This window comes from Canis lupus, chromosome 3, assembly GCF_048164855.1.
Source record: "Canis lupus baileyi chromosome 3, mCanLup2.hap1, whole genome shotgun sequence".
In the NCBI taxonomy this organism is placed as follows: Eukaryota; Metazoa; Chordata; class Mammalia; order Carnivora; family Canidae; genus Canis; species Canis lupus.
The window spans coordinates 13,502,796-13,516,036 of NC_132840.1; positions in this window are offsets into that span (position 1 = coordinate 13,502,796).

Below are 13,241 nucleotides of genomic sequence, written 5' to 3' on the forward strand. Positions count from 1 at the left end.
GTGATGAGAACAGGAACTACCACCCCAAGCGTGGTTTTCAACTTAAGAGTTGAGTTCTACTACTCTGTCATAACACCACTTCAACAGCTGAGGAAGTACCCAGATTAGATGTCCTATCTTATTCTCAAGTGTGAATGACTACCTCTCCCAAGGCCAGCAAGTCAGACTGGCACAGAAAGAGACGCTCAGCTTAATGAAGTAGATGGGGATCCCACTGGCCCTCCAGGCTAAACCTTGGGGATCAGTCTTGGCATCACTTCAGACTTATCCTGTGACTTTAAGTAAATCCAGTTTCCAGTATCCCTGAGGGTAATTCCACAGTCTGGTAGAGGGTGAGCCCCAGGGGTTAGAGCAGGGCACTTCCTCATCTGTCCCCCATTCACAGAACCTTGGGTAGGCTCTGGTTTGGAGAGGGGGGCGATGTTCAGGTCATCAGGCTATTGGATACAGAGAGAGACCATTTGCCCTAGACAATGAGACCTCAGGACCTGGTGGCAGGAGGGAGATAGATGTATTCGTTTCCTGTTGATGCTTAACAAATTACTACAAACTTAGTGAGTTAAAACAATACGAACTTATTATCCTACAGTTTTGGAAGTTGAAAGTCCAAAATGGGCTGGCAGGGCTGCGTATCTTCTGGAGTCTCTAGGGGAGGGTAGGGTAGCTCCCCTTGCCTCTTCCAGCTCCTAGAGACTGCCTGCATTCCTTAGCCTGGGACCCCACATCCCTCCGACCTCTGCTTACTTCATCACATCTTCTTTGACTCTGGCCCTCCTCACTCCCTCTTATAAGAATCTTATGACGACCGTGGGTCCACCCAGGTAATCCAGGACAACCTCTCCATCTCAAGACCCTTAATTTAATCACAGCTCCAAGGCACCTTTTGCCTGGCAAGGTAGCCTAGTCTTAGATTCCAGGGGTTAGATGTGTATGGGAGGACCCCCAACCCCCCAAACTGCTCCCCATCGGGGCCCCACAGCCTGAATACTGGCAATGGCTGAGTTTGGCCAGCACAGGAATCCTCTTACTCAGCTCAAGTGGCATCTCTTGCTGTTCGTGGGAATAGCTATAAATGACGTATGGCTCCAGCATACCATCTGGCAAGACGGGGCAAAAAACCCTAACAGGCAGCGACCCTTTGACCCAGGAATTCCAGGAATTTATCTTTAAAAATGCACTCATGAGTAGCCAAACATATACATGACAGGGCTGTAACTTGCAGGTTTCCTTATATCAGGAAAACATGGAAGCCAACTTACATGTTCAGTGATGGGCACATTGAACAAATCATGGAATATTCATATGATAGAATCCAATCCTGGGTGTCACCACAAATGTTAGAGAGTGACACGGAAATTTATTTACAATATACTGTTAAGTGAAGAAAAATAGGCTTCCGAATAAGTATGTTCAGATCCTACTTTTTTTTCAAAATTTTAAAGATTTTGGGCAGCCCTGGTGGCCCAGCAATTTGGCGCTGCCTTCGGCCAGGGTGTAATCCTGGAGACCCGGGATCGAGTCCCACATCAGTATCCCTGCGTGGAGCCTGCTTCTCTCCCTCTCTCCCTGTGTCTCTGCCTCTCTCTCTCTCTCTCTGTCATGAATAAATAAATAAAAGCTTTTAAAGATTTTATTTATTTATTCATGAGAGACACACAGAGAGGCAGAGACATAGGCAGAGGGAAAAGCAGGCTCCCCACAGGGAGCCCAATGTGGGACTCCATCCCAGGACCTGGGATCAGGACCCAAGCCAAAGGGAGACGCTCAACCACTGAGCCACCCAGGTGCCCAGATCCTATTTTCATAAAAAATCACGTATTTATACTTATGTCATATATTTGCCTTGGGAAAAATGTGGCAGGATAGATAGCACAGTATCAGCCATGGTTATCTTGCTGGGGGGGGGGATGAGATTTTGTTCACCACCTGCAATATTAGGGAGGGCCTATTGGGAGGTTGGACTATGCTGTTCCTAAGTAGGGCCTTTTCTGTCTTAGTGGATCAGAATTTCACAGGAGCCTGTTTTTGGAGGAGGGAATGGGGTTTTGGTGTAACTAAAATTATTTTCTCTATTTTCTAATGTCTTTTAAATGAACATGCATTACTTGTGAATTTTTTAACAGTATCACTTACCATTTTAACTGATTTTTAAAGTTTGTTTATTTAAGTTAATCTCTACACCCAACATGGGCTTGAACTCATGACCCTGAGATCAAGAGTCACACACTCTTCCCACTGAGCCAGCCAAAAGCCACCCCCAATGTTTTAACTATTTTTTAAGTGTACAATTCAGTGGCATGAAGTTCATGCACAGTGTTCTACAACCATCACTATTATCCATGTCTAGAACTCTCTCATCATCCTCAACAGACACTGTGTCTCCATTAAACCATAACTCCCCTTTATCCCCTTCTCCAGCCACTGCTACCACCATTCTACCTTCTGTCTCTATGAGTGCCTGTTCTTGGATAATTTTTGTTTTTATTTTTAATGAACAATTTGTGAGTGGGGCACCTGGGTGGCTTAGTCAGTGAAGCATCTGCCTTCCACTTAGGTCATGATCCCAGAGTCCTGGGATCCAGCCCCACATTTGGCTCCCTGCTCAGTGGGGAACCTGCTTCTCCCTCTCCCTCTGCGGCTCCCCCTGCTTGTGCTCTCTTGCTCTCTGTCAAATAAATAAATAAAATCTTTTTTTTTAAAAAAAAAAAGGAGTTTGCAAGGGGAAAATGCAATTGCCAAGTCCTACGAAATGCAAGGCCCCCTGGACAGGTTCCCACGGACACCCTGGGGCCTGACACCCAGGGCCAGACACTGAGTGGGGCTGGAGAGGAGGTGCAAGAGAACAGCCAGTGGAGTAAGACCCTAAGACCCATGTGGGGCCTACAGCCCTGTCACCCCCACCCCACAGGCAGGAGATAGAAGGGAAGGGACTTGCCAAGGGCCCCCAGAATGGGACAGCTGAGCCGGGCAGAACCACAGGCTCCCACCTCAGCTCTGGCTCCCCGAGGGCCCTGGCTACTGGCCTCCTGGTCTTCTAGGATGTTTGTAAACACCCGGAGACCAGAGCCCCTTCCAGGAACAGGCCTGTGTTCTCAGTGACTGTGACAAGTGGAATTTCACTGTCCACTGGAAACAATCCCCAGGGCATTGTGTTTCTGAATCCAGGGATGAAGCTGCCTGCCTGAATAGCATACATTCTCTAAATTATTAAAGAGCCCCGAAGAGCTGTTGCCACATTGAGGTCACCAGTGTGAGTCCCCAGAGCTGCGGCTCCGTGAGGCGGGGGCGCCAGGCCCTCACCCCCCATCAGCTGCTCTGCTGCCTGGAGGCCAAGGGTCTGCCCTGGGGGGCGCTGGGAAAGTCTCCCTGCTCCCTGGGAGGGAGACTGACCTCTGTAGAAACAGGAAGGAACTCACGGCAGGGAGTGAGGTCTGCACTTTGGCAAGAACCTGGCCTCCCTGTCACCTTTGGCCTTGGGTGACAGGGCAGGGCAGGCCTGGTTTCTGGTCCTGCCTTGTGAACTTCAGCACGGTATTTATACTCTACGTGCATTTTCATCCCCCTCTGTCAAATGGGGCTTAATAAAGCAGCAAAGCCGCCCACAGCACCAGGGAGCCCCCCTCCCTAGCCCCCCCTCCCTAGTTCTTTCTATGTGACCACCCCCTCCAGGACCCCCGCCGAGAGCTGTGCAGTTCTGTGGGCCTGGTTGGAACATCCTGGAAGGACTGGGATCTACGGCGTGTAAGGGCAGCTGTGGCTCCCAACATGGAAGCACCAGTTAAATGCTACTGTCAGAATTGCTGACTTGTCTCTCCACCTACCAGCCTGGCTTTTCTGGCCTGGAGCTTTCTACTTCTCCTGTTCCCCTGAGGCAAGAGTCACCCCACACTTCCCGAAGAAAGCCCTTCCATTTACCGATGGGGCTGAGAGCAGGGGAGGCTAAGATGCTGGAGGCTGGCCCAAGTCCTGGCCTTGAGGGTCACCTCCAGCAAGTTCTTTACACAAGGCCCTTGGGCTCAATGTTTGATGAGAGCCATGTCTGGCAGAAGGTTCTAGAAAGACAAGACTACCTCTCACCCAGATGATGGACTGAGTGGGATGGAGTGATGCTTACTGAGGGGCATCCCCCCAATGCCAGGCTAAGACCTGGAGACATGGTGACAGATCCAGATGGGGAAGTGGAATTGGGCTTTGCCCTCCTGCCCTGCCTGTGGTGGCTGAGGCTTCCTGGGGGAGGCATCACTCAAACAGGAGCCTGAAGGATGAGCAAGAGTTCAGGGGGCCTGTGTGGACAGCAAAGCTGGTGTGCAGAGGGGTCCCCTCTGGGGTCCAGCAGTCTGCTGCTCTCTCCCCTTGCATTGTGACTGCACCCCACTCAGTGTCCCACTCAGTGTCCCCGGATACTCCGGGGAGGGAAAGGCTCAGCCCAAACTGTTCCCTGTCAGGAAGGAGCCCCCAGGGAGAGAACAGGGTTCATCAAAGCACCATGGAGTTGGACTAGTTCTTTCCCTGCCCGGGAGACAAGGAGCAGAGTCTCCCTTCTGTGGGGGTGAGAGAAGGGAAACCTCCCTTGGTGACTGAAGCAGGATCCCTTCTTACTTTCTGGCCTCTGGGCACATTGGTTTAGGCTGCTGGATAACCTGGGCCACAGTGAGAGATGAGGGAACAAGGACAGAACAACCCCTGGGACGGCCGGCAGCCTGAGGGAGACTCGTTGCCATGACTCAGCTTGGAGAGAGGCCAGGGCAGCTGCCCGAGAGCTCTGGGCATTGTGGGGTATTGTTCCTGCTGCCAGCATCTCAGGCTCTTGAAAGGGATGTGCTTGTGGTTTAATTTATTTATTTGAGAGAAAAAGAGAGAGAGAGAGATAGTATGTGGGGGGGGGGTGCGGGGTAAAGGAAAGGGAGAGACTCTCAAGTCAACTTCATGGGGACCATGGAGCCCAATGCGGGGCTCGATCCTATGACCCTGAGATCATAACCTGAGCTAACACCAAGAGTCAGATGCCCAACTGACTGAGCCACCCAGACAACCTTTGGGTTGGTTTTAAATGGTTTCCTTCCAGGGCTCCTGGGTGGCTCAGTCAGCTGGGTGTCTGCCTTTGGGTCAGGCCCTGCCCAGGGTCCTAGGATTGAGTCCTGTATTGGGCTCCCTGCTCCGTGAGGAGCCTGCTTCTCCCTCTCCCTCTGCCTGCTACTACCCCTGCTTGCGGCATCTCACATAAATAAATAAATAAATAAATAAATAAATAAATAAATAAATAAATAAATAAATAAATTTATGTCACATAAATAAAATCTTTAAAAAATAAAAATAAATGGTTTCCTTCCAGATATTCCACTTACCCAAATCCAAGGAAGGAGCTTCAGCAGTCGTGAGGCCTGGGATAGCCTAAGCCTGACTCATCCTGGGATGCCTGGGGTCTTGCTGTAGTTGTCAGTGAACCAGTTTGCCATCTGCATTCACAGAAGCCCAGGCCAGCTCTGGCTCTCCTGCTGCCCCAGCCTCACTGGCTCCCTCTTTCCAAGGACACACTGAATGAGGTGGTTGCCATCAGCCCAGTTGGTGCTTTTTCATACTTGTCAAAGGCACCCCCATCTTACAGAGAACCCAAGTGAGGCTGCAAGAAGCAGTCAAAATTAAAAAAGAAACAATGGTGCCAGAACTGATGGCCCAGTCCCAGGTCAAGGTCAATATGGTAGACCTGGAGAATGCACAAAGGGGCTAAGATGAGAAAGAGGGCAGGCGAGCCATTGAAAGGAGGGTGGGGGCACCCGGCTGGCTTGGTGGGTAGAGCGCTGGACTCTTGATCTTAGGTTTGTGGCTTCGGGCCCCACGTTGGGTGTAGAGATTACTTAAAAATAAAATCTTGGAAAAAAAAAAAAAAGAAGAAAGAAAAAGGAGGGGAAACCTTAGTTTGGGAAGATAAAGACAGAGAGGGAGTAAGATTGGAGGCCTTGTAGCTGGGTATAATAGTTTAAGGTAAATTCGGACTTGTTCACCAAACCTCAGAACTGGTGGGAAAGTGTGAAAGAAGTGTAGTGAAGCCCTACCTCTTTCTTTTTTTTTAATTAAAAAATTTTTTTTTAAAAGCAAGCTCTACACCCAACATGGGGCTTGAACTAATGACTCTGAGATCTGGAGAGGCCTATTCTACAACTGAGCCAGCCAGGCACCCCTTAAAGGACAAAACTGTTCTGCCCCGAGAGGTAAGGCTATCCAGGTTCAGAAAATGTTTAGAGCGAGTCACAGATGAACGTGCCACAAAACTAGGTCTGTGATGAATCCGGTCCTGAGGCATATGCTGCTGCATTCGTCGGGTTCTACAGAGAAGCCGAAGCAACAGGAGACAGGGAGGCTGCCAAGTCCCATGACTGGCTGTCCGTGGGCTGGAGACCTGGGGAGGAGCTGATGGTGCATGTCCCAGTCCAAGTCCAGAGGCTCCCAGAACCAGGAGCGCTGATCGATCTAGAAGGATGTCTGGGCTCAAGGAGAGAGCAAATTCGCCTTCCTTCACCTTTTGTTCTAACCAGGCCCTCAATGGATTGGATGATGTCCGCCCACACTGGTAACAAGGATCTTTACTCAGTCTACCTATTCCAATGCTAATCTCTTCCAGAAAAAAACTCTTATAGACATGGTCTACCAGCTATCCTGGCAACCCTTAGCCCATCAAGTTGACACATAAAATCAACCACCATGTCTGCCTTGTTCAAATGCCACTTCTAGAGACAGAGCTGGGCTGGGCTGGGCTGGTACCAAAGAAAGTTCAGCACATAAGCACGACCTAGTCCAGTCTTCTCCATGGATGGCCATTCTCCTCCTAGTTCCGGACACATCCCACCGGAAGCACTGGGCGCCGTGCTCAGAGACAGGCAAGTAGGGCTGCTTTGCTGAATCTTGTCTCCTCAGAGGGTTCACGCAACCACTTGGCTGGAGAGAGGGAGACCTTTCTGGGAGGTTAACTGGGCATTATATTTCAAGGCCTTGAAAACGTGTGCTTTCCCTGACAGGACAACTCCACTTGTAGAAAGTAATCTAGAAATAACCAGGATGCTGATCAAGAACTAAGGACAAGGTGGTTCATCATGGCATTACTTATAACAACAGAAAGTGGGTAACCTCAGTGACCAGCAGTGGAAGACCAGTATAATAGATTATGGTACAACTATGTGATGGCATGTTATACAGCTGTTAAAACTGTTTCCTCATAGGATGGTTGAGGGGCGCCTTGGTGGTTCAGTTGGTTGAGTGTCTGACTCTTGATTTCAGCTGAGATCATAATCTTGAAGTCCTGGGATCGAACCCCGAGTTGGGCTTCCTGCTCAGAGAGTCTGCTTGTCCCTCTCCCTTTGCTCCTCCCCCTGCTTACACACTCTCTCTCAAATAAATAAATAAATAAATAAATAAATAAATAAATCTTTAAAAAAAAAAGGATATTTGAATCAATGGGGAAATGCTCCTGGCATGTACTACAGAGTAAACAAAGGCAAATATAAAACTGCATACACCAGTGCAGTCCAATAAAATTCTATGGTGATAGAAACATTGGGTGCCTGCCCATTCTAATATTGTACCACTAATCACATATGACTACCGAGCACTTGAGATCTTTGGTTAGTGTGACTAAGAAACTGAAATTCAAGTTCTTTTTATTATTATTATTTTTTTTGGATTCTGAATTCTAACGGATTTATTTCATTTTAAAAAAGTTTTAAAAAATATTTTATTTATTAATGAGAGACACACACACACACAGAGGCAGAGACATAGGCAGAGGGAGAAGCAGGCTCCCTTCAGGAAGCCCGATGAGGGACTCGATTCCAGGACCCAGGGATCACGACCTGAGCCAAAGGCAGATGCTCAACCACTGGGCCACCCAGGTGTCCCAATTCTAGTGATTTTAAAACTTAAGTTTAGGGCCACCTGACTGGCTCAGTGGGTAGAGCATGCAATTCTTGATCTTGGGGTTGTGAGCTCAAGACCCACTTCGGGCATGGAGTCGATTTAAAAAACATTTTTTTAAATAGCCATGCGTGGTCAGTAGCTTCTGTTTTGAGCTGCACAGGTACCGTATAATTCCAACTGCTTTAGGAAAAGTTGCGTAAGGGCAGCCCAGGTGGCTCAGGGATTTCGCATCGCTTTCGGCTCAAGGCATGATCCTGGAGTCTCAGGATCGAGTCCCACGTCGGGCTCCCTGCATGGAGCCTGCTTCTCCCTCTGCTTGCCCAACAACCAACAGTCTCCTATAATCAGAGGGAGGGAGAAGTGACAGGCACGGCGCTCACAGGCAGGAGGGCCTGGGCCCGGCTTGTTTGGGTGGGTGCATTGCACCTCTGGTGGCTTGGGGCTCCTCCAAGCTGGAGGGCAACCTCGCTGACACACTACAGACTTGGCCTAGTGGATGTGAGCATGCGTGTGCGTGCACGTGGGGCTGCCATCTGTTGCCAGCCTGGCAGCAAAGGGTTGCTGCCTCAGCTGTGTTTGCTGGGACTTGGGTGGATTTTGTCGTTTGAATTTCTTGCTTGCTTCCCTGGGGGCCTTCAGCTGCTTTTCTAAGTTACTGCTAACTTTCAGGGGCTTCCTGCTAAGCTTTTGACTGTGCCTGCAAAGGCTTCTGGATGTCAGAGAAAGTTCCTAGGGGTGGGTCTCCGTAGACAGTAGGGAAGGAACCCCTGGCACCCTCATTACTGGCGCTGATTTGCTGGTTTGTTGATGAGTCAGGAATTTAGGAGTTTGAATTATTTGAAGTGGCAAAGAGTAAAAGAAGGTGGAATTGTCCTAAATACATAGCTGGAGGCTTTTTAAACTTTTAATAAGCAGGGTTCTCAAACTTCAGAGTGCATAAGCATCACCTGGCTGCTTGTTAGAAATGTAGGTTCCCAGTGTTCACTCCCTGCCCCCACCCCTGAACCCTTGGGATGATTTAACCCTTCCCCTTCGCTTTACAGATACAGAAATGGGGGCAGGGGAGGCCAGAGGCCAAGCCATGTGCCCAAGCGAGTCACTCTGCAATATGGGTGTCTCACTGGACCATGCTGCCTCTCAGTCACCTGTGGTGGATGTTTGGTGTTAAAGGAATAGACAAAAGTGGGGTCTGATAAATTCTCTAACCTGGATGTCCAACAATTCAATTCTGTCACAAAGTACCCAGAGTCAGCTCAGACCCTCCACCGATGAAAGGTTCCTTCACACTAGGCTGCCTCCACTTCAGACACCAGCCGCAAATGGGGTGCTCGGACTACCCAGGCTTCTGCTCAGTCCACAACCACCCCCGAAAGCTTTGATGGTTTGCTAGAACTCATGGACTCAGGAAAGTGCACTATGTATTATTACTGTTCGTTGTAAAGGATACAAATGAATAGCCAGACGAAGATGGTCCAGAAGGCTTCCATGCAAGAGCCTCTGTACCTGTGGCCTGTGGAATTTGGGTGTGCCACCCTCCTGGCATGTGGATGTGCTCCCCAACTCAGAAGCTCCCCAAACTTGACTGTTGAGAGGTTTTTAACAAGATCTCCTCACATAGGCCGGATTGATTAAATCATTGGCCTAACTGGATTCCATCTCTGGCCTCTCCTCCCGCCCCAGGGATAGGACTGAAAGCTTACTTTTTAAAAAATATTTTATTTATTTATCAGAGAGAGCATGCACATAGCCAGGGAAAGGCAGGGAGAGGGAGAAGCAGGCTCCCCGCTGAGCAGGGAGCCCATTGTGGGACTCGATTCAAAGACCCTGGGATCCTGACCTGAGCCAAAGGCAGGTGCTTCACCAACTGAGCCACCCAGGTGCCCCAGAGTCAAAGTTTAAAACCTCTACTTACAGGAGTGGTGTTGCTGGTGACCAGGCCCCATCCTGAAACTATCTAGGGCTCCCTGAGGAATCTCATTAGCATACAAATCCCAAGGGCTTTAGGAACCCAGAACTGCACAAAAAACAAATATTTATTTTTTAATTAATTTTTTTTATTATACCATGTGAGCTATTTGCAGTTTTGTGGAAAACACTTGCATTGCAAAGACAAGAGGCTTCCACAAAACGACGCTTCTCATCATCTCCAGCTCCAGCTGTCCGCAGCAGTCTCACAGGCACACACAGGTTGCACTGTTGGTGCAGGAAGGCTGGGGGTAGATGAGTTTGGGGTGGGACCTTAACCTCAAATTCAAAGGTCCCATGATGGAGCTCAAGGGCAGACTGGTAACAGAACTGTGGGGTCCAGCTTGACACAAGTAAAGGCAAAGGCAAAGGCAAAGGCAATCTCGATGAGGTGGCTGGGACACAGAGGGTTGTCCCTGCCCTAGAAGCCATTCTCTGGGCCCCAAAGAGCTTCCAGACTTAGAAATAATGCAGCAATGTTAGGGTAGAAGAGGGAAGGCCAAAGAGAGCAGAGCAGCTGGGCAGCAACCCTCCACACCCTGAGGATTCTGGCCACCCCTCCCTCTGAGAAGGCACCCACCCCTGTGGCCCAAGGGCCCTGAGGACAGCTGAGGATGCTGGGCAGAGTTTGAAGATGGGCAGCTCCATAACTAGAAAACCCACACGTTGGGGATCCCTGGGTGGCTCAGTGCTTTAGTGCCTGCCTTCGGCCCGGGGCGTGATCCTGGAGTCCCGGGATCGAGTCCCACATCAGGCTCCCTGCATGGAGCCTGCTTCTCCCTCTGCCTGTCTTTCTCTGTGTCTCTCATGAATAAATAAACAAAATCTGTAAAAAAAAAACAAAAAACAAAAAAACAACACATAATTCATTTTGGTGTTTTCACATAAAATCTGTAAAAACAAAACAAAACAAAAAACAACACATATTATGATTCATTTTGGTGTTTTCACATTTTAACCTTGTTTATCTGGGTCAGGGACCATTTATTTGCATCTAACAAGTCAAGGCCCACTGAAGCATCTTTCTAACATATGGTCTGTGTCCTGTCTGCGCATCTGTCAAGACCATGTGGGCAAGGGGAAGGCTGACTCAGCAGTCCTGGAACCACTGGCTGTGCTGGGAGGGGGCACATGGCCTAGCACAGACCCTTTAGTTTCCCAGCCACCCAACATGCTCTACAGAGAAAGGGACATGGCGGGGCACCTGGTAGTTCGCCTGAGTGAGTCCCTCATCTCCTGGGGAAATGAGAAGCCATTTGGGAAGATCATTCTGGAATGCCTGCTAGCCCAGCAGTGAAAGTTCACTGCTAGGGATGCAGTGAAAGTTCCTTGATGGCCAGCAAGCTCATCACCATGGCAACCCCTGCATCCCTGTGCTGCCCATCCCTTGGACATCTCTTTGTGAGACAGACAGGGGTGATGCAAATTTAAATGTGAGCTTGTGGGGCACCTGGGTGGCTCAGTCAGTGAAGCACCTGCCTTTGGCTTGGGTCATGATCTGGGGGTCCTGGGATTGAGCCCTGTGCTCAGTTCCCTGCTTCTCTGCTATTCCTCCTGCTTGTGCTCTCTGGCTCTGTCAAATAAATAAAATCTTTCTAAAAAAATGTGAGCTTGTCTTTTTTTTTTAATTGTCTTGAAATACTTCAGAAAATAAAGGCATAATGAATAATATAAGAAATGTGTGTCACCTCCCAATTTAAGATATAAAACCACATCTGTAAATGAAGCTCCTTTTCTTTCTCTGACCCATGACCTAACCCATGAGAGGTAACCGCTATGCTGAGTTTACTGTCTATCACCCGTTCATTATACATAATTATATTTACATATATTACATATATAATTATATACTCCTTCTATATTCAGTTAAGATTCACATAACATAAAACCAACCATTTTACTTTATTTTTTAAAAGATTTTTATTTATTCATGAGAGATAGAGAGGCAGAGACAGGCGGAGGAAGGAAAAGCAGGCTCCATGCAGGGAGCCTGATGAGGGACTCGATCCCGGGACTCCGGGATCACGCCCTGAGCTGAAGGCAGATGCTCAACTGCTGAGCCACCCAGGCATCCCCAAAACCAACCATTTTAAAGTGTAAAATTCAGTGTATCTGCAATGTTGGGCAACCATCACCTTCATGTTCATGTTTTTGAACTTGTGTAACTGGGATCCTATGTTAGGACTTGCTGCTTGCTTTTTGCATCATCATTGCTTATGAGGCTCATCTGTGCTGATGCATGCAGCCCTCCTCATTCGGTTAACTGCTGTGCTGTCCTGTGCTGTGTGACTATTTCACAATCGATCCTTTCTCCTGATGGGTACTGGGTAGATTCCAGGTTTTTACAATCGCCAATAAGCCTGTCTCCTTGCATGGCTTCTCCAGGATGTCAAGCCAGGAGTAAAGTTGCTGCGTCATGGGCTGAGGGCAGTTCCAGTTTACACATCCTCAAAGTGCTAATTTATATTCACATAAGCCTGTCATGGGGAGCTGGGGGCCAGGCAAGCAATTTAATTATAGTAACCTAACACATGGATAGTGTACTTCAGTTAACGAAACACCGTGAGGTAGGCTGAGCGGTATTCACCATTCTCAGCAACCTTCTGAACAAGGTATCCGGGACGCAGAAGGACTCCACCCGGATCACGGCACAGTTAAGATTGGAGATAAGAGGCAGGACAACCCGTGTGTCAGACTAGGATGGTGTTCTTGCGCAATGTTAATTTCTCCGCACGCCCTCCCTATCACCTTGTACTTAAGCATAGGTCACAGTCTACCCCATCAGCTGAGGTGACAACACAATGAAAGCTGGCTGGCAGACCATGGAGAGGAGATCCTGAAAGACGGTCTCTGTGGTTTGGGCCATTCCCGGCTGCAGGGAAGCAGGTCAGAATCTTCTGGACTCACACGTTCCACTTTCCTCGGGGTGGTCGACTTGCCTGTGCACCCAGATCGAATCTGATAGTATTCTGGGATCTAAGCTGCCTTAGGAGGGCACGAAAAAAAGAAAAGGCTTTACAGAAAAGTCCAGGGGAGGAACTGTGAACACCCCTAGCAAAGGAGGTACAGCGTGAGAGGCACTTAGGATATCTCAACTCTCCAAGGAGCCATCAACTGGACACCGCCCCCCTCCTCCCCGCACTCCCTGAAACTGGCGGCGTCCCAAAGGAGGGCAACACCGTGTACCTTGCTTAGCACAGAAACCTGGTTCTAGAGCACGGCTTATGCCTCAGTGACGCTTCACCAGAGACCTGTGTGAACAAGGCCCGGGGGCCTGGGTGAGGCGCTCCTGCCATTGCAGAGTGGTTGGACCGCTGCCCCGGAGCAGTGGCAGGACTGGAAGCAGAAGGGGTGTGCCCACAGCTGGG